Below are 23,232 nucleotides of genomic sequence, written 5' to 3'. Positions count from 1 at the left end.
GGGAGTACTTTATTAAGCCGTGAGGATCCCAACTTTCAGTGACGAGGGTCCTGAGTACCTGGACAGACACTTCAGGGGTCGGTGCTGTGAAAGCCATAGCTAGATCAGACAGAGAAAGGGCTCAACTATTTATTCCCCTGAGTTAGACTGCAAGTTCTCTGGGCCAGGACCCTGTCTTTTCATAGGTTCTCTACAGCTCTGCATACATTTTGCAATGCTAGATAAATAAATGACCCTACCAATGTGCACTAGTGGGACTACAATTCCTAGCTCTTATATGCCACTTTCCAGCCGTAGATCTCAAAGCAGTTTACTACGGATGTCAGTATCATTCCCCACCTATAAAATGGAGACAAACTGAGGCACAAGGCAGTGAATTGCCCAAGGCCACCGAGCAGAGCCAGGAATAGAACCCTGATCTCCTGAGTCCCAGTCCAGTGCACTACCCTCTAGGAAGCACTGCCTGGGGTAGGGGCTTTTGGCAGCCCCTATATCTCCCTCTTTCCACTGGCCTATTTTCTTTAGCACCCCAGTTTTCCTCTCGAGGTTTCTAGCCGTTCTGGTCCCATAGCTCCTTCACTAATACTTACTAGTCTGTTTGATCAGATTTCCACGCTGAGAGTGATCAAACCGTTTCCCGGACAGCCCGAGAAATGATGTCCATAACCCCTTTATCCATCAGTAATGTAGTCAAACAATTCGAACGCACACATTGGACATAATACTCCGGCTAAGAGTCTCCGGCAAGAATAAATAGAGGCCTTTCCCAAATCCATCATCTCTGCAGTCGGGTTCCTCTGATGGGATCTTCCATCTGGCCAGCCCCTGAACTGCTCCTAGATTCTTTGGCTGGAATGCGGATACAGCTGCTGTCTCTGGGGCAGCTCCTCAATGGAGCTAGGCCGGTTTACACCAGCTAGGGATCTGGTCCACTGTGCTCATTCATCAGCACCTCCCCATCAATGTTTCTAGCTCCCTCCCTTCTTGTCACAAAGATTCCTGTGTGGAGTGGACTAAGGGATGGACTGAGGGATGGACGTCTTAATTTGTTTAATTCCCTGGTGCCTTGTCAACTTCTAATAGCACTGCTCTGCTGTGACTGTAAAGCTCTTGGACATTTCATTTTCCTCTGTGGGATAACTCAGGATTCAACCTTCTGCTTGCCATCATGCTAACCTCCGCCGAATAGCCTCTGGGAATCTCTCTAACCCTAGGTTTGGCGCTCTACTCACTTCCTCACAGCAGGCCTGCTCTGCGTGTATTTCGTTTTCATTTCATTTCCTCTTTCAGCTGTCTTTAAACCAGAACACTTTGAACTGCTTCTTATTTTAGGGTTGCTTGACAGTTTTTCTTCCCGAACTTATTTCCCCCTTCAAAGAAAAATGGCCTTTTTTTAAAAAATGAAATATTTCACAGCAAGGTGGCTGGGTTTTTTTAAAAAAGAAGCTTTTTCCAGGCGAAAAATCCCCCTTCCCCAAGAAGAAAAATCAAAATTTTTGTTTCCCAAACAGACGGGCTTTTTGTTTTCTCTTTTTCCCAGGGCAAAATGGAGGAAAGGGAAACATGGGGATGAGTGGGAGGAATCAACAAAGAATGAAAATGTTTAAATGTTGTGTTTGGGTTTTTTAAATCCCCAAATCAGAAAGTGTATGTGAAAATCACTGTTTTTCAGTTAGCTCTATTCATCTTCCTGTCTATTCATCCCTCCGGGCCAATGGTCGGATACAGGCTTTCAGGCCCAAAGGCCTGGGGCCGACCCTTCTAGTTTTAACCCCAAACTCCCTGGTCCAAACTATTGTGACACATCAGCACCCCTAATCGTCCCCCCAAAATATCTGGAAATAAAGTTTATGTGAACAGCCTTACTTTTGTTCAGATGATCTTTTGGCCAATTTCTCCCTGTTTTTCCCCATTATGCTGTTCAGTAGCTGGCCAGGAACCTCCTCCAGCATGCCTGCTGGGGACTCTTATCTCCTTGGCCACTGCACTCTCTCAAGCCCAGCACCTCCAGTGTGACGGTGGCAAAACAATCCGGGAGGTGCTGGGAGCCTTCCAAGGAGGTTATTTTGGGGGGAGAGGGTTGTTCTGTGCTGCCTTGGCTTTCCTGGAACTCAGGGACCTAGGGGAGGCTTGTGGATGCTAGAGAGGACCAAGGCTCATGCTTGATGCCCTATATGGAGTTTTAAATACATTGGGAGGAGAGCGGGGTTAGAGAAACGTGGGGGGTTCTGGAGTCATTTTCAGATGATGGATAGTCATCAGCCCCCACACCCTTTCATCTGAAGTGTGTCTGCAAACAAGCTTCTCTTTACAATCCTGCTGATTGTACTGGCCCCACTGACTTCAGTGGGACTAGGATTTTGCCCATAATGTGTATATCACTACAAATGTCACCCTTGCCCCCCCGCCCCAGTCTACTGAAATCACTGCTACCAATCACTGCATCCTCCCAGCCGGTTGCTCTGACTCGCCTTTCCCACTGCATCAAACACAAATCACTTCTCTTTACCTTTTAGGGCTCTCCATGACTCAGTCCTGGTCTGCCTGTCAACTTTAATATGCTGTCAGCTCCAAGCTCCGCTGGCCAGCCAAGACAGCCTTTATCACTCATTGATCCCATCCCTCCCTCTAGCTTTCCACTTTGCTCTTCCTGCCTGAGCTTCACTCACCATTGGGGCATCTCCTTGCGGCTACTTCTGGGGATTTGTGCCACTCTGGTCAGACATCCCCCCCTTCCAATGGGTGCTCACACTACGCCCCCCCTTGCTCTCCAGGACTCTCAGTGCTCCCTCTTCATGAGTCAGCCCTCCAGCCAGGGTACAATATAGTCCTCCCCTTTCAGGGATCAGCTGGTAGGGGAACCCCGGCCTGCCCACTACTCTGGGTTCCAGCACAGGGACCCTATGCCCAGCAACAACGGTCTGCTGCTCCCAGACCCTCTCACTGTTGCCTTGGACTCCTTCTTCTCTTCTCTATCTTCTGGCCCTCTCCTCCCTCTGGATTTATGGCCCAAACTCCATTCCCCTAGGGAGTGACTGCAGACTGCCTCCCCTGCAGTCCCCCTCTGCTACCCCTTTATACAGACCGCATCGACTCCTTCCCTGCTGAACTTCATCTTCCATTCAGCTTTCCTGAGCCCAGGTTCTCCTTCAGGTGCAGCATACAAGGTTAATTGACCTAATTTACGCTGCTTGCCTGGTGTGGGATGGACACAGCCTCACCCTGACCCTTACACATGGAAGGAGTTTCCTGTAAAAATCCCCAAAGCCGCTACATTGTCCCCCTTCCAATCATTTCCACTGCGATGGCTTCAAAGTAACAATGAACTAGGTGGCTGACATGCCGTTGGTGTACCAGTTATGATGGTTTAAAGTTACCTATTGTGTTTTGAAAACACTGTTAAAATTACAAGCTATCACTTATATTTGTAAGAGGCTTCCTGGTCCTGCTTGCAGGCTAGGTGGCTCTTTAGGAAAGCATGCAAAAAAAAAGAAAGTCAGTCAGTCAGTCTGCAGCCAGCCAGCTAGAGTAAGGTGGGGCAAGCTGGGCTGCTTTGCTTTCGGAAGCAGCCTGCTTTGTCTCTCTCTTATTTTGGGTTCTTGCATGTTATTGTTCTGAAATAAAGTAATCTGTTGCCACTTACCAGAGTATTTTATGTTTTTAATCTAACTTCTTCATGTGTGTGCCGTGAACAAAACCTCCCCTTTTCCCCAGGTCTTGGCTTTTCTCCAGCTGTTGTGTCTTAGTGTAGGGTCAGACTATAAACTCTTGGGGCAGTTAGTGTCTTATTTTACTCAAGTGCCTAGCACAACTGGCACTCAGTCTCTGATTAGAGCCTCTCTAGGCTGCCCCAACACAAATAAATACCAGCAGTGTTTTCCTTAGCCCATCCCTCCTCCCACGTCCCGCTCCCTCGCTGTCCCAACTCCCAACATGCTAAAACAAATAGAAATTGTTTCACATGCCATCAGAACCTTGTGCCTAATTTTACCATGAAGGTTCCAATGGGTTAAGAAAACAATGTAGAAAGGAATTAGTGCAGGGCAGTCAGGCATTGGTGTTTCCCAGGGTCACAATGAAAAGCCCTTTTCATAGCCATTTAATTGCCTCTGGGAGTGGGAAGACTGGGTGACCCAGGGACAAGAGATTTTGATGTGAACTCCCCGTTCCAGTGCATACCCCCATGGCTTCAGGTCGGCTTCTGGTTTTAAAAACTTTTCTGAAAATGTGCACATGGACAAAAAAACAAATCGACCCAGTAAATAACATTCCCTTCCCCATCAGGTGCCGAACAGAGAAGAAAGATACAAGCACAGCTCAAGTAGCCTTATTCTAATCTCGAATGACACATCAAGCCAGGAACAAACGGAACAAACGTAGTATGAGGTAGGGGAGGGATGCTTAGATACCACAACTATGAGCAAGACATTCGGTAGAGAGATCACTTTGTCTAGGCACTTGTATGGCCCTCATCACTGTAGTATCTGAGCCCATTTATCGATACTGCAGTACTGCCTAGGAGCCTCAGTGACGGACCAGGATCCCATTGTGCTAGGTGCTGTACAAATGTATTTAGCCCTGCAATGTCCCATGGGGTAGGAAAGTATCCGCTGCATGTTACAAATGGGGAACTGAGGCACAGTAAGGCAGAATGACTTGGCCAAAGTCTCACACAGTATGTAGCAGGGAATCAAACCCAGATCTCTCACTCCATTGCCATGCCCATTAGACAATTTTTTCTGCTCTAATGGGTGCATAAGTATTCTCCTGTACAGTGTAAGAGGCTGGGGCTAATTCCTTCTGCTGCAGAAATAACTGGGTGAGATTGTGTGTTGTGCAGGAGAGGCAGGCTAGAATATCACTGTACTGATATAACTATATCGGTTGTGGGGGGTGTGTGATTTTTTTTTAACCAATATAATTGTACCAGCACAATCCCTGGTGTGGACAAATGTAGGATGTCTGTCTCCAGGGCACCTTGCACAAATGCTAAATTAACTTAAAAAACTAAATCCCTGGAAATACAGGCCTATGCATGTGAGGCCTTTGAGGAATGATGTCAGACAGGGAAAACATAGGGGCTACTATCATAGCCAGTAATATAACCACTGTGCGTGTCTCTAAGTCAGCAAGTATCTGAATGCAGGAATAATAGTATGCTCTAGCAGTTAGGTGCAAAGCAGGAATCACTGGATGAAATTTCTGACCTGTGTTATGCAGGCAATCAGACCCGATGATCAGAATGGTCTGTTCTGCTTGACATCGATGAAAAATTTCAAGAAATTCCCCAAACCAGGCTAGAGTAATATCTGTGCAATGAAGATTTTAAAAGAGGCAGTGTGAGCTGTACAAATGCATGTGGAGCCAGCTGCTGCCAACCTCCTCTGCTCCTGCCAGGCACACAGGAGAACTGTGCTACTGATAAGTTATTTTAACAAGGAGGTGAAGGGTAGGCCCAGATTTGCATACAAAACACCGAGATCATGAACAAGTCAAATTAAAAGCATAAATCAGGTCCCTCATGGTTTAATCATGAGAGCTGGCAGAGCTACAATATCCCTTACGACGGCAGCTGTCTCTGCAATGGCAAAGCCTTGAAGAAAGCTTAGCCACAAGAATCTAGATGAACTCTGACATCTGAGACAAATCTTCGCAGGCTATTTGGTTTTTTTCCCCTTTTCTTATTGGCTTTTGCCTACATCTTAAATTAGAATCTACACTCGTCTCCAGATCAGGAGAAAGTCCAAGGACGACGTCAGAGTTGTTTGTTTTTTGTGCCAGCATTTTAATGTCTCAAACGTAACAGCAGCTCAATCCCAAAGCAACTTTCCAGGGTCTCGTACTCTGGAGATTTTAATAGGAGATGAGTAGAAAATCCTCAACATAAGCCATGCAGATTTCCAGCTCATCTTGTTGAAAGAGTAAAATCCACACCAAAAAGGGGGCATGGGGCTACATTCAAGGGGGTGGCCTCTTATTGCCCCCTCACACCATAATGGCAAAGGATGGTCACAAGAATTCATCCCCCTTTCCGCTTCTGTTCTCCTGGGCAACAGCGGTGGGAGCTGAGAACAAGCCTTCTGAGCGGTGGGAGGGAACTAAACCACCCCAAAGTCTCTGCATGTGTTTTGTGGGAATGCACTGTGCCAGGCCTGGGTGCTTGTAACTTCCTAATGAGTCTTAAAGATACGCATGGCCAAGGGGTAAGCTTGATGTGTTAATTAAATTAGTTTACAGAGTTAAAATTACAGGCAAAGTGAGTGTAGAGACACAGGGAAGCTTCAGCGGTGTTAGACGTGCAAGGGGTACAGCTGGGGTGGCGGGAGAGGGGATTCTAGGAGTCAGTGACTCATCAGTCCATCTAATGGGCATGGCCGGCAAGAAAGCAGGAAAAATAAATAGGAATGATGTCTTCACTCGGGTCCTTTCCTGGCAACAGACGCCAAACGCAGAGCCCGGGTCCCAGGTGATGTAGGCTGGAGAGCAGACAGATTTATTGTCACCTCGCCTCTTGCTTGGTTTCAGAGCCTGGGCTCCAGCCCAGACTGGAATATCTACACAGCTATTCTCAGCTCTGTAGCATGAGCCCCAAAAGCCTGATGCAGTTGACCGTGGCTCTGCTATGTAGCCATAGCCTTGGGCTCCTCATTTTAAAACCTCTGGGATTGGGGGAGTGGAGCTGCAGGTGACTTGGGGTGGGATTAGAAGGGCCCAAGGTAGCACCTGCTGTTGTTTCTTTGGGTCTTGTTGCCAAGAACAATTCAGGCTGAGCAGGGGCGGTTCTAGACATTTCGCCGCCCCAAGCACGGCGGCATGCCGCAGGGGGCGCTCTGCCGGTCGCCGTTCCCGCGGCTCCGGTGGACCTCCCGCGGGACCAGCAGACCCTCCGCAGGCATGCCGCCGAAGGCAGCCTGCCTGCCGCCCTCCCAGCGACCGGCAGAGCGCCCCCCGCGGCATGCCGCCCCAAGCACGCGCTTGGCCTGTTGGGGCCTGGAGCCGCCCCTGAGGCTGAGCAGGAGGGATCAGGAGACGTTCCTGCTCTAGTCAATGGTTTAAAACACAGGACAGTATTCTTAGCTGGGGTTGTTTGCAAAGGATTTGGCCCACAGTCTCCTGAGAGGGGGAATCAGACCAAAGTGAGCTCTTCCCCCTGGGGTCAGTGGCCCGACGGAGCAATAGCCAACACCTACGTGGCATGTTGCAGCAGCCCTCTGGCAGGGACAGAGGTTCCACAATCCTGCCCTGTGAGGCCACACAACGGGGAGGAATGGCCCACAAACGCAGTGTAGAGTTTGTGCTAGTTGTGATGCTGGCTGGGTTTTGCAATTCCCCCTTCCACCTATAGCTGTCTCTGCGTGTCTCTCTCTCTCTGAGTCTGCGCCTGGAGCTGCTGCTGCTGCTGGCATGGGTGACATACAAATTGTGGGTCTGCAGTGCTCTCAGAGCAATGCAGGACATGGATACTAGGAAAGGAGGCAGTAACCTGGGGAACTGAGCCCCTGTGCAGAAACGTGGCTGGAGCCGAAGTGTTTTTCCTCACATCTGGAATAATGCAATCCTCATTCACCCTCTCAGGCCTCTGTACTTAACCTTTGGCCTTGTGCTGACCCGGCCATGTGGGATCTAACATTAACACGAGGCCAGAGTCTTCTGAATGTGCTGAAGCTCATGGACAGTAAGAGAATATTAACTAGCCTAGGAACACAGCTGTGCAGGAGATAGGGCCTCTGTTTGCTCACTTGAAGGAGGGATGATGCACTGGTACTCAGGCCAAGGAAAGGGGGCTAATTGGAAAGTTAGGTGTAATGCACTGTTGAGCACATGTCTAGCTCCCTTTCACTGCCGGATCCTCAAAGGATATGAGTCTGTCACAGCCACAGCTGGGGAACATTGACAGCTTGAGCCATTGCAGCTCATGTGTTCAGCTCTGGAGGTCCCCACTTCACTCCTGGGTGTGGCAGCCATCCCACGTGCAGTATGTTCTGGAAACAGGGCCAAACAAGGGCAACAGGGATAGGCACCCATGCGAAGGGTAGGGAAGGGTAACAGAGCAGAATGGTAGCATTGGGAGAGAAGGAGGACTGCAGCTGTGGGGGGCTTTGGGAGTTAAGTGGATAGTTTTTGCGGCTCATTGTAAGGCTCCTTCTGTTAAGTGACTAAGAGATTAATGCTGCCTCCCGCCCTACCCTTCACAGGCTGGTTTCTGTGCTTTCCAGCTCAGTGTGCATGCTGCTTCACACCCCGGCTTTCTCCTGCAGCTCAGTTTCAAGATGTCTCTCTTTCTTCTATTTCTCCAGTTATTTGTAGGTTAATTTTCCCCTTTGGAAGCCCAAATCTCATTTCTGTGTCTCCATACGTGAACAGGAACTCACAACAAAAGGAGACTTATCGGGGGGAAATGTATTCTGCATGAGATCAGCCTCTTCTCAAAGCAGCAATAAGTGTCCAGCAATCAGAATCTGTGAAGACTAAATATTTCCAGTTAGCAGACTTGGGTCAGCCTGACAAAAACTGTCATCGTAAACCACTCCAGATGAGAGCTCTTTAAACAAATCCCTCACTGCTGAAAGCCTGAGATTAGGCGCACGCATGGTATACGTGGTGCAGGAGGGGAAGGGCTATTGAGTATGTTCTGCATGAAAAGATAGAGTACAAAACAAAACAAGTGCTCTTTATGGCTAAGTTTTCCAAAGAGCTCAGCTCCCATTTAGGCTGAGTGCAGAACTTCAGAAAAACTCAACATGTGGAGTGATGGAAAGCCCATTGGCCAGGATCTTCACACCTAGCAACCAACTGCTACGAGGAATGAGATTTCCCCCCCACTTGTCTATAGGGGAGAAGAGCAAAGGCCCCGGAGCTGGAGAACAAGGGGGAAAGGAGTCACAAGGTTATGCCTGAGCTCCCAGGGACTGACAGGCAAAGGGATAGAGAGAGAAAGGGACCCAAGATAGATTCCACAGCAGCTTGGCTGGGTGGAGCTCTGGCATTGGCTGGTCTGAACTCTGTCTTAAACTTTGCCTCTCTGTGCTACCCTATGGACTTCCCAACGCTGTGTTCCAGTTGACTAGTGAACCCAGCTCTTCTGAAAAGGTAGCCAGCTGTCACTGTAAATACTTGCTGAGGTGTATTGATGGCTGAAGAGGGTGAAAGTCGTCTCTAACCAGGAGCCTCTCTCAGTTGGACTTGTTGGGGAACGCTCGCAGTGCGAAACAGGAGTGCTGGAGCCTAGAGACTCAGTCTCAGCAGTGTTGACGTTGCATGGCCTGCTTGAGCAGAAGAGTGGGACCCCTTGGGAGTCTGGCACTTTCAAGTGGTTCTGCCAACAGACTGTTGAAATGCTGGAGCATCACACACATCCATGAGAGGGGCACTGTTGAAAAACCAGGCCTCTGAATGGAGGGGGGAGAGCTCATCGCAGAGACAGTGGGCCTGGTTCGCTATTGTCCTGTGCGGTGCGTAGTCATTTACACTAGTGTAGAGTGGGTACTGCTCTGATTTGGCCTTGGCACTCACTATGCACTGGTGGAAACCTGCCACACAAGAAGCCGGGCAATCCTTTGACTTGTGTTTCACAAAAGGTCGGACAAGATGATCATAACAGTCTTTCTTCTGGCCTCCAAATCTCTGAGGTGAATTGAGCTTTGTGAGTTAGACGGGCGAGGATCGGCGAATGTATGGTGCAACCTGGAACTTTAGGAGCTCTCACCCCAGGTCTCCTGCAGGGCGGGTTCATTACACTGAATGAAATAATCAACGTGACTGTGTCAGGATGAGTGAGTGGTCCATGGCATTAACCTCAAGGCTCTGTCTTCTCTTGCTTAGCTAGTCTGGTCTCCATCTTGAGATATGGGTTTGAATCCCACTTCTAACCTATCAATATTCGATGCAGTAACCGCATGACAAAGTTCTCTGGCTGTGGAGAGGATTCTAATGGTCCCTTTTGGCATTAAAGTCGATGAAACAGCCATGCCGGTTATGCAAGGAACCCTTAAAGCTTGTGGCTTGAGATTTCTCAGCCAGGTGAAGGGCAGCAGCCCGAGGAACGAAGCACTAGTTCATTTCTCACATACACACACAAAAATCCATAATGAAAGGTTCCCAGTAAATGGTAACCTCCAATTTCAGAACATGACTGAGACGTGCTGGTTTTAAACCTCTTGGTCATTCAATTAAGGGAAGTCACATTTTCTACATTAACAGTATCAAGCTTCCTATTTTGCATGTAATTGGAAATCATTTTGTTCAGAATATTGAACTCTTCTCTCTTGCAAACCTGGGCTTAATTGAAGCTTCGCACGGCAAGTTGTTTCCATTTTAATTTCAGTTTGACCTTGACATTCCAGGGACGCTGTGTTTCCTCTACAGTACAACGCATGTGAGGTGAGCAGCACCTCTGGGATCACCTGGTCTTGCAAAACAGCTCTGCATCGGCATCACGCATCTTTGTTTCGATTCCTCCCCTCATTCTTTAACATTGAGCTGGATCTTTGCCCGCTGCACATGTGGGACACTTCCTAGGGGTAGCCAGGTTTGTGGGGCACCTTGCTATCCCCTGCCCTTAGCGGGAGGAAGCCTCATCTGGGCCTGCTTGGGGCCAGTTCCCAACTTCACCAACTTCTGGCAACACAAGCGCTGCCCTTCCAGGCCTCCGCAGGCCTTGCTCTCTCCTTACAGGGTATAGTGTAACCCCCAAGCCCTCTGAGTGTCCATCCCCTATTTCACTAGGTACTCGGACAATTTGCTGCTCCCAGAGGAATAGTGCACACCGGCTTACCAGTCACACCTCACATCACCACTCCGCTCAACGCGCAGCACACTTACAGATATCGCTCGTTAAAAACAAGACTTTTTAAACAGAGAACAGATTTGAGAAGCAACTAGAATTCATGGAAACAAATGGCTACATATAAAATAAAATCGCAACACACTTTCTGGAGCCTCAACTTAACTAATGCCACGTTCCCCTGTCTCATAAAGGTGAGCTCACCCAAAGCTCGCATTCACAAGACAAGCCTGTTAGCAGCTTGTCCCATCAGTGAAGAATAACTCACCTATCATTCCAACCATTGTCTTCACCCATGTCAAGCTGTCCCAGGTGCTGCAGGAGCATGTATACCAACCTCAGGGCAGACTGTTAGCAAACAGGGCACACACCAGATAGGTTGTGAGTTCTATGCATCCATTTTGCCAGCTAGACTGATTCCAGCTATGTGTTTGTCAGTGTCTAAGCGAGGCATGGGGACCTTGGCATAAGCTGGCACCTGGTTTGCCAGCATCACAATTTGTAGAAAGCGTAACCCAGGCTGCTTGTTTGTTCCTGTCTAGAATCTCCCCGGGAGATTTTAAATCTCTTGATTAGCATGTTGCTCAGATTGTAAATAGGCATCCCTTGTGAACTATAAAATAATCCATTTACAGATAGTCGGACGATGTGTCCTCTGCCTGAAATAAACCTGTGTATCCCCTTCTGGTGGCCAGCTCCTAACTCACAGACCTAAATAACATAACTTTCAGTATATAGACAGAACTCTTTAGATGTTATCCGTACATTCATTTTGCAATGATTAGGATGATCCGTGTGGCACACTTTCAGGAGATACCTCACACGACACCCTTTGGCGAACTAGTATGAACCTGTATCCTCATTCTCCCCATGCCCTCTGTCAGTTGGCAGGAAGAGGTCCCTGAGCCACAACCACCCCTTTATGACATTGTAGCCATCTCCACAGCAACCAGCTGTGATGTTAGCAACAGAGGGTGATGGTTTCTGGGGAGAGAGGGGGTAGGAGAAGCAGAAGCAGATGAGCTCACAGCTATCCCTCTATTCAGATGGGTGCCCATCACCATAGAATCTGAACCCTCTGGTTGCTGGGGTAACTGGAGTTAGAGACTTTTTTTTTTAAAGGAAACCTTTCATTGTTTTGCAAATGGTGGCAGCAGTTTTTCATCCCCCCTCCTCCACTTGGATGCAAATCCTGAGTGCTGTTTGAACCACCAAACCTACCATCCTCTGGATTGTGGTGCTGGAGCTAATCAGAGGGCAGGGCATCCAGCCCCCTGCCTGCCTTTAGGTGTATGTATGTACTGAACATGGCACACGAATGGCCCATCACCCGTCTCCCCCCCGTTACCTCTGCCACTGCTCAATACCTAGCCCCACTACTGCTGGCTTGTTTAACAGCCAGGTGTACGCCCCTGGCATTAGCACAGCTAAGCACTGAGAGAGAAAGATATTGGATGAGCTCCTTCCCTATCCATCAGAGCCTCATAAAACAACTCAGAACAATACCAGTTTAATGCATCATGCCTTGCCGTGCAAGGTACATTTCAGAGCTGTCTATAAACCAAAGTATCCCTTTTCTCAATCTCCATTAGGCTGTTTGGCTGTGAAAGGAGCGTGTCGTAGGCTCCCCGTGGACTTTATTTCTAACAAAAGCAGAGAAGGGAATGGGATGTCTATATAACTTAGAGATGACCCCAAGACTGAGGAGGAGCAGCATACAGGGAGGGGTGGGGAATCCCTACACATCTAATGCCGCTAAGGCTGGTATCAGAACAAGGGGGAAAGCAAATACAAAATTTCAATCCCCTATTCATCTCCAGGGTGCAGAAAATCTCTCCCGTCTCACGGCAGGCTGTCTGCCTGCATGGAGGCTGCAGACAGAGCAGATAGAATTCCACCCCAGGGACAGAGCGATTTCACACCAAGGAGGAGCTCTCTCTTAAAGCTGACCTTTAGCAGATCTTTTATCTGTATTATTTATGAATATATTATTTAATGCAAAAGGCGACGTCGGCTCTGGGCGCTGGCAATTAGCTGTAATAGATGATTACACAGCAGAGGCAGTACATAACATCATTCGCTATTTACAGGAGCCGCACGCCGGGAAGATTTACCCACTGTCTGCCAAGCTGCAGTTATTGACAAGCCGCTGCCAGCCCTGTGAGCCTCGTTGCTCACACTCAGCTCTTTGGGGGCAAGCCAGCTATGCCTAGAACCTGCCCAAAACATTGTTGAGTCTTTTGCTCTTTGCACAACAAAAACAACATGAGGAAACCCTATAGGCTCAGTTGGGTCCCAAATAACCATTTTTACTAAATAGACGCAAACACACAAGACCTCGCTGGATTCTGGCTGCTTCTAACACAGAACACAACAAGCACCACTGGAAGGCTCACACAATATTTAAAGGGATACCATCCCATTACTACCCACTACAAAACAGGCTGTAAATCTTATGGAAAATGGTGGTGATGCTCACAGCTGGATGCACACAGAGAGCACAGCAGTTTGGCCTTCTCTGAGATTTAATGATTTAAGGAAAGAAGAAACAGCTACATATCTCCCAAGGCTTCCCCGCTTTGCCTTCTTCACTCCTGATGTCTCACATTAGCTTCTCCCACAGGTACTCTTGTCTACCGGCCTCTCGCAGCCCTGCACTAAAGCTGCTTGGTGTCTCTATTAAGTTAAAATGTTCCACTGAAGTATCAGGAAAGGCCTGAGATGCAGTAGAAGCAGAGCTCTGAGGTTTAATGCTGAGACCATCTCCCCCAGTGTCGGGGCTGGTGAAAGGTAGAGAAGAATGATCGCCATAGGGTGACCAGGCTCCAGCAGCTGGGCGAGCAAGGATTGCACAAAGCATACCCTGGAGGACAAATATGGCCTGCCAAGTCCAAGGGGGGTGGGGGGGTCAGCAGCTGCCCCTCTCCATTATAAACACAGAGGTGAAGCCTGCTCCATTTTCTCTCAAGTAGCCTGGCTACATGCTGGGAACGGCATCCAGGGAGGTGCATCTGGATTAAGGATAAGGGCGGCTGCAGCCTTCTGCTGCTTTCATACGATTTTAGAGCCAACCCTCGGGCTCCTGGGAACTTACCAATGAAGATTCTCCTTTGAGTAAAACCTGAGCCTTCCCCTCGAGGCCGTACAGCTCAGAGCGCAATGTTGTCCATCCCATGGCCCTGACCCATAGCAGGGTTAGCCCCTTCAAAGAGCTGACTCCTCCAGCTCCTTTGATTTCAGGGGGATCAGCGGGGCTCAGCACTCTTGAAAGCCAGGCCATAAATGCCCTGCTTGCGTGAGCACCCGCAGCAAGGAGCAGTTCCCATCGCCCGTGGCTGAAGGGGAAACGGGGCAAACATTCCTTGCTGTGCCAGGTGGGGGGCTTCTAGTGGTTTATCTGAGGACCCTGAACGTGCTGAAAACGGGGCTGATTGATCTGCTCCAACAGCAAGGCCATGCCCACTGCGGAAGCTTAGCCTGTTTCCACTGAGACCGGAGGCGGACAGAGCTGCCAGCAGCCGGAAGCTCCGCTCGCTGAGTTTTCCAATTTATTCAGTGCCTGACAAAGTCACTGCAAAAAGTGCCAAAGCCTCCATCCATTCAGTGGCTGAATCCCGTTAGGAAAAACCCTCCCCAGAGCCTCACAAAGCCCTGAGCAGAAAGTTAATAGCCGCAGGGCTGCAGTGTTTACAGTAACTGCCGAAAAAGGACTGTTCCCAGCTTTATTTTGACCTACTTGGTGGTCTCCGTCCAGTGAGAAATTCCTGTTGCGGAACAATAAACAGGGTGTAAAGCAAAGAGAATGCTACTAACCCCTCCTCTCCTGAGAGACATAGTGCCACGTTTCTCCTTCTCTCCCACACCCATCTCCCTTGCCCTATACAGGGGGTGCACAACATGGAGGTCGTTTGCACGGCTGTGAAGATAGAGGCTGTCGTTCTCCAGGTGATGTCAATCAGGCACACGTTGGCAGCATGGAATTAACAGCAATTAAGAAACAAACCAAACAAACCCTAATTGGGAAGCTGTTTGCAGGGCAGGTGAGTTGCAAATTGGCTGCAGGTTGCTGAGGATTTTTTTTCCTGATAAAACACTGAGCTGTTTTTTTGTTTTTTGTTTTGTTTTGTTTTTTCCCTTTGGGGCAAACCCCTTCGGTTCATCTCATGAGGAACTGAATTGCTTCCCGTCAAGCATCTCTGGAGATCACAGAAATTACCCACTGAGGTTTCGATCCTGAGATGGGTGGAGCATCTCCCTGGATTGAGTCCTGCTGACGGCGGTTGGTTTTGTAGGGTAGGATGTCTACGGGCCATTGTTAGGTCAGGAGTCCAGGCCTAGAGTCTAGAATGCCCCTGGGTCTTTCTCCCCCTCCCTCCAACTCAATATCTCAGAGCACTGCAGGCAGCTGGACAGGATGGAACCAAAAGCCCCTCCTTGTCCATCTCCACCTCATCAGCCAGTCCCTCATAGCAGGACCTATGCACCTAGGAAGCCAGCAGAAGCCCTGCTTTTTATTCTACTTTTGCCTTAATCTCTGCCCCCACAGGCTGCACTGCATACAGCCCTGGGAGAAGCAGCCCTTGCTAATAACCGGCCTAGCTTTCCCCCATTCCGTGGCTAAGGATGTCACATCAAAGGTACTACAATACAATGGTGAGGAGTATGGCATAAGGGTCAAATTCTCAGAGGCTGTTTGGATGGCTCAAGGTGGTGGACAGGCCTTCTACCAACCCTCTGCACAAGGTATGAATTCCACGCTCGGATTCTCAGCCAGTTCTATTGATTTCCATTGGTCAATGCCCTTTTATATCTGCTGAGGACCTGGCCTTAAATGCACCGTACACTAATACATCCCTTTAGGAAACTAAAACATCTGGATTAAGAGTCCTACTCAGCCTCCTTTTATGCCCAAATTAAGCCTGTCTGATTCCAGAGCCTCGTTCAGCGGGCCTCAGCAATAACAGCTGTCGCATTTTATCCAGTTCAGCCAGGTTCAAACCCAAACTAGACGATTTCTTGTTTTAACCAAACCTCCAGCCATGATTTACTCCTCTCTTATCAGGTGTTTTAGTAACTGTCGGGGATAACCCAGCTCTGTCTGCCTCTGCCTTATCAAACCCACACTCCAGCATTTCAACCGCGCTGCAATTGCGACGCCCTCTTCCTAAACAGAAGAGATAGCCGACAGAGTGCATTTCATCTTTGCAGCCATTCAAACGGCTGCCCGAGGACACAAAGGCAGTGCCTCCTCCGGCTTTCTGAAGATAACATTGGTTTCCTTTTTAGAGGAAGTCATTTGGGAATTACACAGATCATTTAATTTTCTCTTTCTTGATGTTTTGTCTGACATCTGCTTCCCCCACAAACACACCTCTCTGTACAAACGCCGAGCATAATGGACCCTGTATAAGGGAAGCAGCATATTAAGTGGCTCAGAAATCCTCCAGGGAATATCTCTGCTTTAACTGCATAGTCATCACCAGCAAAAATTGTAAATCATTTATTCTACCCCTTCCTCTCAATGCCTTTCTATTTAAAAAAAAAAAGTGATTAGAGCTGCATGTTCCATGTTTTTAATTTTACTTTTAATTAGGTGTCTGGAACTGCATTGTTAAGGTCGTTCGATGTCAGTTCCTGGATGAAAATAGCTCCATTATAGCCTGAGTGCCACCATGGTTTATGCTGTTTTAGCTCATGGAAGTATATTTTAAAAGAACATATTTGAAGACATTTAATACAATTTTATCCTCCTATTGGGTTTTGTACATAGGCTAAAATCCATCTCCTATTATTGTAGATAGCCTGATAATAGACTGAGGGCAGAAATTGCAAGTCTGGCACTTAGCTATTCTGAAAAGGCTGGAAGCTATCTAAACTGAGCACAATGTTACATTATCCTTAATTACTTGTGTTGCAGTATTGAGCTAGGTGCTGTACAAACACAGAGGAAAAAGACAGCCCTTGCCCCAGAGAGCTGACCGTCTGGTTAAATCCATTTAGTATAGACACAGATACCTCCATAACCCCCACCACATACAAACCGTGCTCGCTGTATTTAGGTATCTGGGTATGTTACACACCTGAAAGGTCACCAGGAGATGCAAAGTGATTCTAATGAACTAACTCTATTTAATCATATTAAAGCTCTGATTCAAAATGACATGAGCCATGGATGAGGCTGTTAACAGCCTGAATACCCCATTGGCTAAACTACATGATTATGCTGTGAAGAGCAGAGACCAGCAGATCAGAATACGCCATAGAAAGAGACCTTTATGGAGCCTCTTGTTGGAGACATACAATGCCCAATGTATTTCCATAGTGTCTTCCATACAAATTAACTTGCCGATACTTTTAGAGAGTTAATAATAAAGCCAAGAGGCAGAAAACACCTGCTTTGAAATGAGATGGAGAGTCCCCAAGGCAGAGAGAGAGAGGCAGGAGTGGCGGAAGAGAAGAATATTGCGCCAACAGCAGTGACGTATGGAAGGACATGGGAGGCTGGTACTTGAGAAGCTAAGATAGAGGAGAGGACGGAGAGCCATGTGCTGTGAGGTCAAGTGAAGCAGGTTCACAGGGGAGTTTAAAACCAAAAGACCCCATTCTCCACTGGCGACCGACTTTGTAGTCATTTATACATTCTTATCCGCTAGCACATGAAACCAATTTGCACTTGTGTAAAATGCCACTCAAGATGCACGCACAGGAAATCAGTCCTAATGTGGCTAGTTTAGACCTGGATCCTGACGTGAAGGGTGAATAAGTGAAGTTGTGCTGCTGCCCTGCCCTGGGAATAAAAGTCCAACCCTGCAGCATCCTTCATCATCTTGCCTTCAGGCTGGATGTAGGTGGGGGTCAGCATACATGTACTGTGAGACTGTGGAGAAGCTAAATGAATTCTTTGCATTAGTCTTCACCGCAGAAAGTTTGTGTGTCTTCTAGGGAGGTCTCCACACTGAAGCCATTGCTTTTAGGTGACAAAACGTGAGGGACTGTCCCACATTGAGGTGTCAACAGATGAGGTTTTGGAACAAATTTACAAATTCAACAGTAATAAGTCACCAGGACCAGATGGTATTCGCCCAAGAGCTCTGAAGGAACTCAGATATGAAAATGCAAAACTACCAACTGTGGTGTGTAATCTATCGCTTAAATCAACTGCTGTCCCAGATGACTGGAGGATAGCTAATGTAAAGCTGACTTTTAAAAAAGGCTCCAGAGGCAATCTGGGCAATTACAGGCCGGTAAGCCTAACTTCAGTACAAGGCAAACTGGTTGAAACTATAGTAAAGAGCAGAATTATCAGACACATAAATGAACACCACTTGTTGGGGAAGAATCAACACAGGTTTTGTAAAGGGAAATCCTGCGTCACCAAATGATTAGAATTCTTTGAGGGGGTCAAGAGCACATGGACAAGGGTGAGCCAGTTTAAACAGTGTACTTGGACCGGTAACTGGTTATAAGATAAAGAACAAAGGGTAAGAATAAAGATTCAGTTCTCAGAATGTAGAGAGGTAAATAGCAGGGTCCCCCAAGGATCTGTATCGGAGCTAGTGCTGTTCAACATATTCATACATGATATAGAAAAAGGCGTAAGCAGTGAGGTGGCAAAGTTTGCAGGTGATACAAAATTACTTCAAGATTGTAGTCAGTGTTGGACTGAACTCAGAGTTACAAAGGGATCCCACAAAACTGGGGGACTGGGCCACAAAATGGCAGATAAAATTCAATGCACATTGGAAAACATCATCCGAACTATACATACAAAGTGATGGGGTCTAAATTAGCTCTTACCACTCAAGAAAGACTCTGAAAATATCCGCTTAATGTACAGCAGCAGTCAAAAAAGCAAACAGAAGGTTAGGAAGCATTAGGAAACGGACAGATAATAAGACAAAATATCATAATTTCACTACTATATGAGGGGAGATTAAATAGACTGGGACTGATCAGTTTAGAAAAGAGGTGGATCTGATAGGTCTATAAAATCCCGAATGGTGTAGAGAAAGTGAATAAGGCAGCATTATTTACCCTTTCACATAACACAAGAATCGGGATCACCCAGCAAAATTAACATACAGAAGGAAGTACTTCTTCACACAACGCACAGTCAACCTGTGGAACTCTTTGCCAGGGGATGTGAAGTTCAAAAATATAGGTGGGTTCAAAAAAGAATTAGCTAAGTTTGTGGAGGATAAGTCCATTAATGGCTGTTAATCAAGATGGTCAGGGACACAACCCCATGCTTTCGGTGTCCCTAACCCCTGTATGATAAGGGATGAGCATTCAGCAATTGCCCTGTCCTGTTCATTCCTTCTGAAGCATTTGGCTCTATGCACTGTTGGAATACAGCAGTGGTTCTCAACCTTTCCAAACTACTGAACCCCTTTGAGGAGTCTGATTTGCCTTGCGTACCCCCAAGTTTCACCTCATTTAAAAACTATTTGCTTACAAAAATCAGACAAAAAGCATAGAAGTGTCACAGCAAACGATTACTGAAAAATTGCTCACATTCTCATTTTTACCATATAATTATAAAATAAATCAAGTGGAATATAAATATTGTACTTACATTTCAGGGTATAGTATATAGAGCAGTCTAACAAGTCATTGTATGAAATTTTAGTTAGTACTGACTTCGCTACAGCTTTTTCTGTAGCCTGCTATAAAACTCGACAAATCTCTAGATGAGCTGATGTACCCCCTGGAAGACCTCTGCATACCCCCAGGGGTACGTGTTCCTTTGGTGGAGGATCACTGGAATACAGAATACTGGGCTGCATGGACCACTGGTCAGAGCCAGTACAGCCATTCTTACGATCAAGGACTAGATATTACTTTCCTACTGGCCTGGAGCGAAGAGTAAATCCTCTTGCTAAAATGTTCAATAGTCTCCACTAATTTAGGGTGCCTAACTTCTGGGGACTCCAACCTGAGGAACCTTGGGGTTTTCACAGCTTGTGAATATCTCTAGCGCCTGTTGAAGTAACGGGACTTGTGGGTACTCAGCACCTCTTAATTTTGGTCTACGTGTGCTTCCATAAAGCGAGTGCTTGAAATTAGCAGACACTTCTGAAAACATGGGGCTCTGTGCTTGACTAGGGATTACACTGACTGGGTACCTGCAGGAGTTTTTTTGGGTAAAAAGGTCCTATGACAATACCAACCAAACTGATACCATTTCTCTTGGAGAGATCATCCAGTGTCCAGGACCCTGCCCATGGAAAACTAATTTAGCTTTATTTTCAGCCTTGTTAATCACCCTTCTGAATCAGGACACTGGACACGCTTGCTGTCTGCAGTGTATGTATCTTTGCTAGGAAAGATGCTCATCTCGAATGAGCACCTTGCGAGGTGTTAAAGCTCTCTCTCTCACACACAGGAGTTTCCCCTCTTATTGTTCAACTGGAAGTGTATCTCCAGACCACTCTGAGCTGCAGACAGACAGACGCTGCCTCCTGGCTTCTTAACTCAATATTAAACAGATAAATTACAGGGAAACCAAAAGGTAAAAGCGACATCATAAATATGCCAGTAAAACATATTGTCAAATGCAAATATCCTTGGACTGATTTCCCCTTGTCCGTACTTCTTTCCTGCCCCCTCCCCCTTCCCACAACATGTAAGACGCTGCCACTTGGCACTTTTCCAACATATCATTAATGCCAGAATTGGAAGGATACTAACCATGTGTAGATCAACTGGACACCTGCAAACTCAGCCATCCTCTGCTTCTCAAAGTGATCTGCTGTGACCCTTGAATCCAAACAGGTCCCATATACTGCAAGTTTGAGTCTTGTCCTGGGCAGCTTGCTGAGAATGTTTTGGTGTCCATTAGTTGTCTAGTGGCTCGAGCCCAAGACTGGGCCTCGGAAGAACTGAGTCCGATTCCCAGCTCTGGGTGATCTTGAGCAAATCACTTCCCCTCTCTGTGCCTCAGTTTCTCCATCTGTAAAACGGGCATAACGACACTGGCCTCCTTTGGAAAGTCTGTTGGGAGCAACTGATGAAGAGCGCTATGTAAGAACAGGGATTATTATTATTATTATAACTTCTACAAACAAACACACTCATTCCAGTTAGGATGAAAAATAGTTATTTGTATTATAGTAGCATCTAGGAGCACTAAGCAAGGACCATTGTGTTTGACATGGTACAGACATGTAGCAAAGAGACCAACCCTGCCCCAGAGGGCTTAGGCAAAAGGGTTTAAATTAATTGGGAACCCAATTCCCATTGAAAGTAAATGGGAGTTGGGAGATTAATTTATTTTTACCTTAGGCACCTTGGAAAATCTTAGCATCTCAATCTACATCTGTGTTCATTTCTGTGCACACATTCTGGAATGCAGTGTCAGTCTGAAGCACATTCAGCTCCAACTGCAGTGAGGGAGTAATAGGGAATGGCTTTTAAATTAATTAGACTGATTAATCAAATGGGCAGACCTGCTGGATACACACAGCATCCATACACAAGAGACTTGCCCTATCTGATTCCATTCTAGCCAGCGATTTCACAAGCCCCTGTGGCAACTCTAACCCAGCATGTTATGCAACTGGTATGTCTATCCTGTTAGCTATGGTGGGGGTTTTACTCCTTTAAATGAAAGCTGCTGATCATCTAAAAAAGCTTCCCTCTGAAGCACCCACAGGGTTTGCAGGGAGATGCCACTTTGCAGCTATTCATTTAACCAGTGGATTCCAGTATTATTCAAGCCAGGTGAAATTTATATCACTTGCTTTATGAAAATCTAAGAAGCCTGCGATGATTAAGGGCCCCATTCTGCAAGCTCCGTAAACCCGTGCCCCACTTCAAGTGGGTGAGTAATCCCAGCAGGACTGCTGAAAGGAAGGCATGTCCTAAGTACCTGTAAGTGATTTGCATCATGGTTGTGAGGATCTCTTCTTGCTTTCCACTGCATGGAGCGGTGTGACATCTTCCATTTATTCTGCTGAAGCACAAAGAGCCTTCAAAGTGAATGGAATAATGCACATGAGAAGTTTGCTATATGAAGTGTTTCTGTAGGGCCCCTAAAATATTTCCGTCTGTAACATTACTAGAGACAATGATTTAAAAACCCCTCCCCCTATACATAATACAATCTCTCCCCTCTCATTTGGTCTCTTCTCTTGCCTTTTTATGTCTGAACATCACCGCCAGGAAGGGGGAAAAAATGGGACAGAGATTTGTGGTCTTCTGCGGTCTCACTGGCCTTTCCATCGTCATGCACCATAGCTGGTGCAACAAGGAAGAGGATGTAAGCCTCCAACTTCCTTCTAAGGGGTATCTTGACACTTCCGATGCCACAGAGGTTTTTCAGAGCAGCTTTCACACCCCACGTATCCCACACTCTTCACACACCAACACCCAGCTCTTTGGAGTGTCCACGGAGGCAAACGGTAGCAGCAATTCATTAGTAATTGCTAAGGAGGTGGGGGAAAGTGCGTAAGCTGCGGAGTCACTCATTGGGTGACTTTCCTAGTTTTTTTGTGTCTGGATTTAAAAAAAAAATACTTTTGCAGCAAATATTCACATAATCACTCACAGCTTCTCACCTACATCAAGCTGCTGTGGTGTGACTGTCTCTTTAAAATCGGGAAAGTCAGCTGAAGCAAAAACCAGGTCAGCAAACAGCAGCTTGGGTTTCTCTTGAGCTGCAGCAGGCAGCAAGGGGCATGATCCAGCCTTCAGTCTGAACAACTTGCCGCCCCTCCTGCCCCACTCCAAGATTGCAGGAGACGAGTGAATGCTGCAGAGGCACCTGCCGAGCATTCCTGGGTAAGGTACAGCCTTTGCCAAGGGACAGGGACAGCACCCTGGAGCAAAGGCTCCGTGTGCTCAGCCTCCATTGCAGTTGCAACAGAGCAGGAGCGATTGGGATATGAAAAGGCAAAACGAGGATGGATGTGCAGACAAAAGCCCACTGAGCCAGTTTATAAGGAGGCGCCAGTCTCAGCAATGAGAAAAACGGGAGGCAGAGAAGTGGGGGGACTGGGGGATATAAACACTCCTGTATAATCAAAGTGCCCAAGCAGCTGGGAAGCTAATGGCTCTGAGCATTTGCCTTTGGAGCATCTGGTTGGCTGCAGAGAGACGGTAACTTTCACACTCTCATTTAGCCCTGAATGGATTTTAGTTCACATTAGAAACTCTGCCATCCATTAACAGGAAGAGTCATATCAGTCTCTGCTTAGGGGATATGATGCCCTCTGGCAGATCGGATTCTTCTCCCAGCTCTGGCTGGGGTAGGGAGCAGCAGTGATTTCAATCTGCATGTCATTTACCTATTAAGCTTGTGGGGAAATGGAGTGCTGATCAGCATGAGGAATATAAAGGGCTGGCTTCCTCCAGACACACTGTGCTCTAATTTATCACACACAGTTCTGCAAGTCCACCTCCATCCTGTCCCAGCGTGATCCCTGCTGTCCCAGTCCTGGTTCCCACAC

The 23,232-nt window shown here is 47.2% G+C and overlaps 1 protein-coding gene across 6 annotated transcripts in view; it reads right to left on the bottom strand.

The window, feature by feature from the left end:
- Positions 1-23,232, bottom strand: part of LOC120375811 — a 371,245-nt gene that overhangs the window by 241,749 nt on the left and 106,264 nt on the right. For 5 of the 6 annotated variants that reach the window (XR_005586801.1, XR_005586799.1, XR_005586800.1 and 2 more), the window contains 2 exons: positions 21,654-21,753; positions 20,474-20,789 (listed from right to left, as the gene is read on the bottom strand). The gene's annotated coding sequence lies outside the window, so the exon portion shown is untranslated. Of the gene's footprint in view, positions 1-16,123; positions 16,186-20,473; positions 20,790-21,653; positions 21,754-23,232 lie in introns of those variants that run through there. The other variant, XR_005586802.1, reaches the window with a different exon arrangement.

This window comes from Mauremys reevesii, linkage group 12 (genome assembly GCF_016161935.1).
Source record: "Mauremys reevesii isolate NIE-2019 linkage group 12, ASM1616193v1, whole genome shotgun sequence".
Classification (NCBI taxonomy): Eukaryota; Metazoa; Chordata; order Testudines; family Geoemydidae; genus Mauremys; species Mauremys reevesii.
The sequence above is the reverse complement of the archived record's forward strand: the minus strand, read 5'-3'. Positions and strand labels throughout refer to the sequence as shown.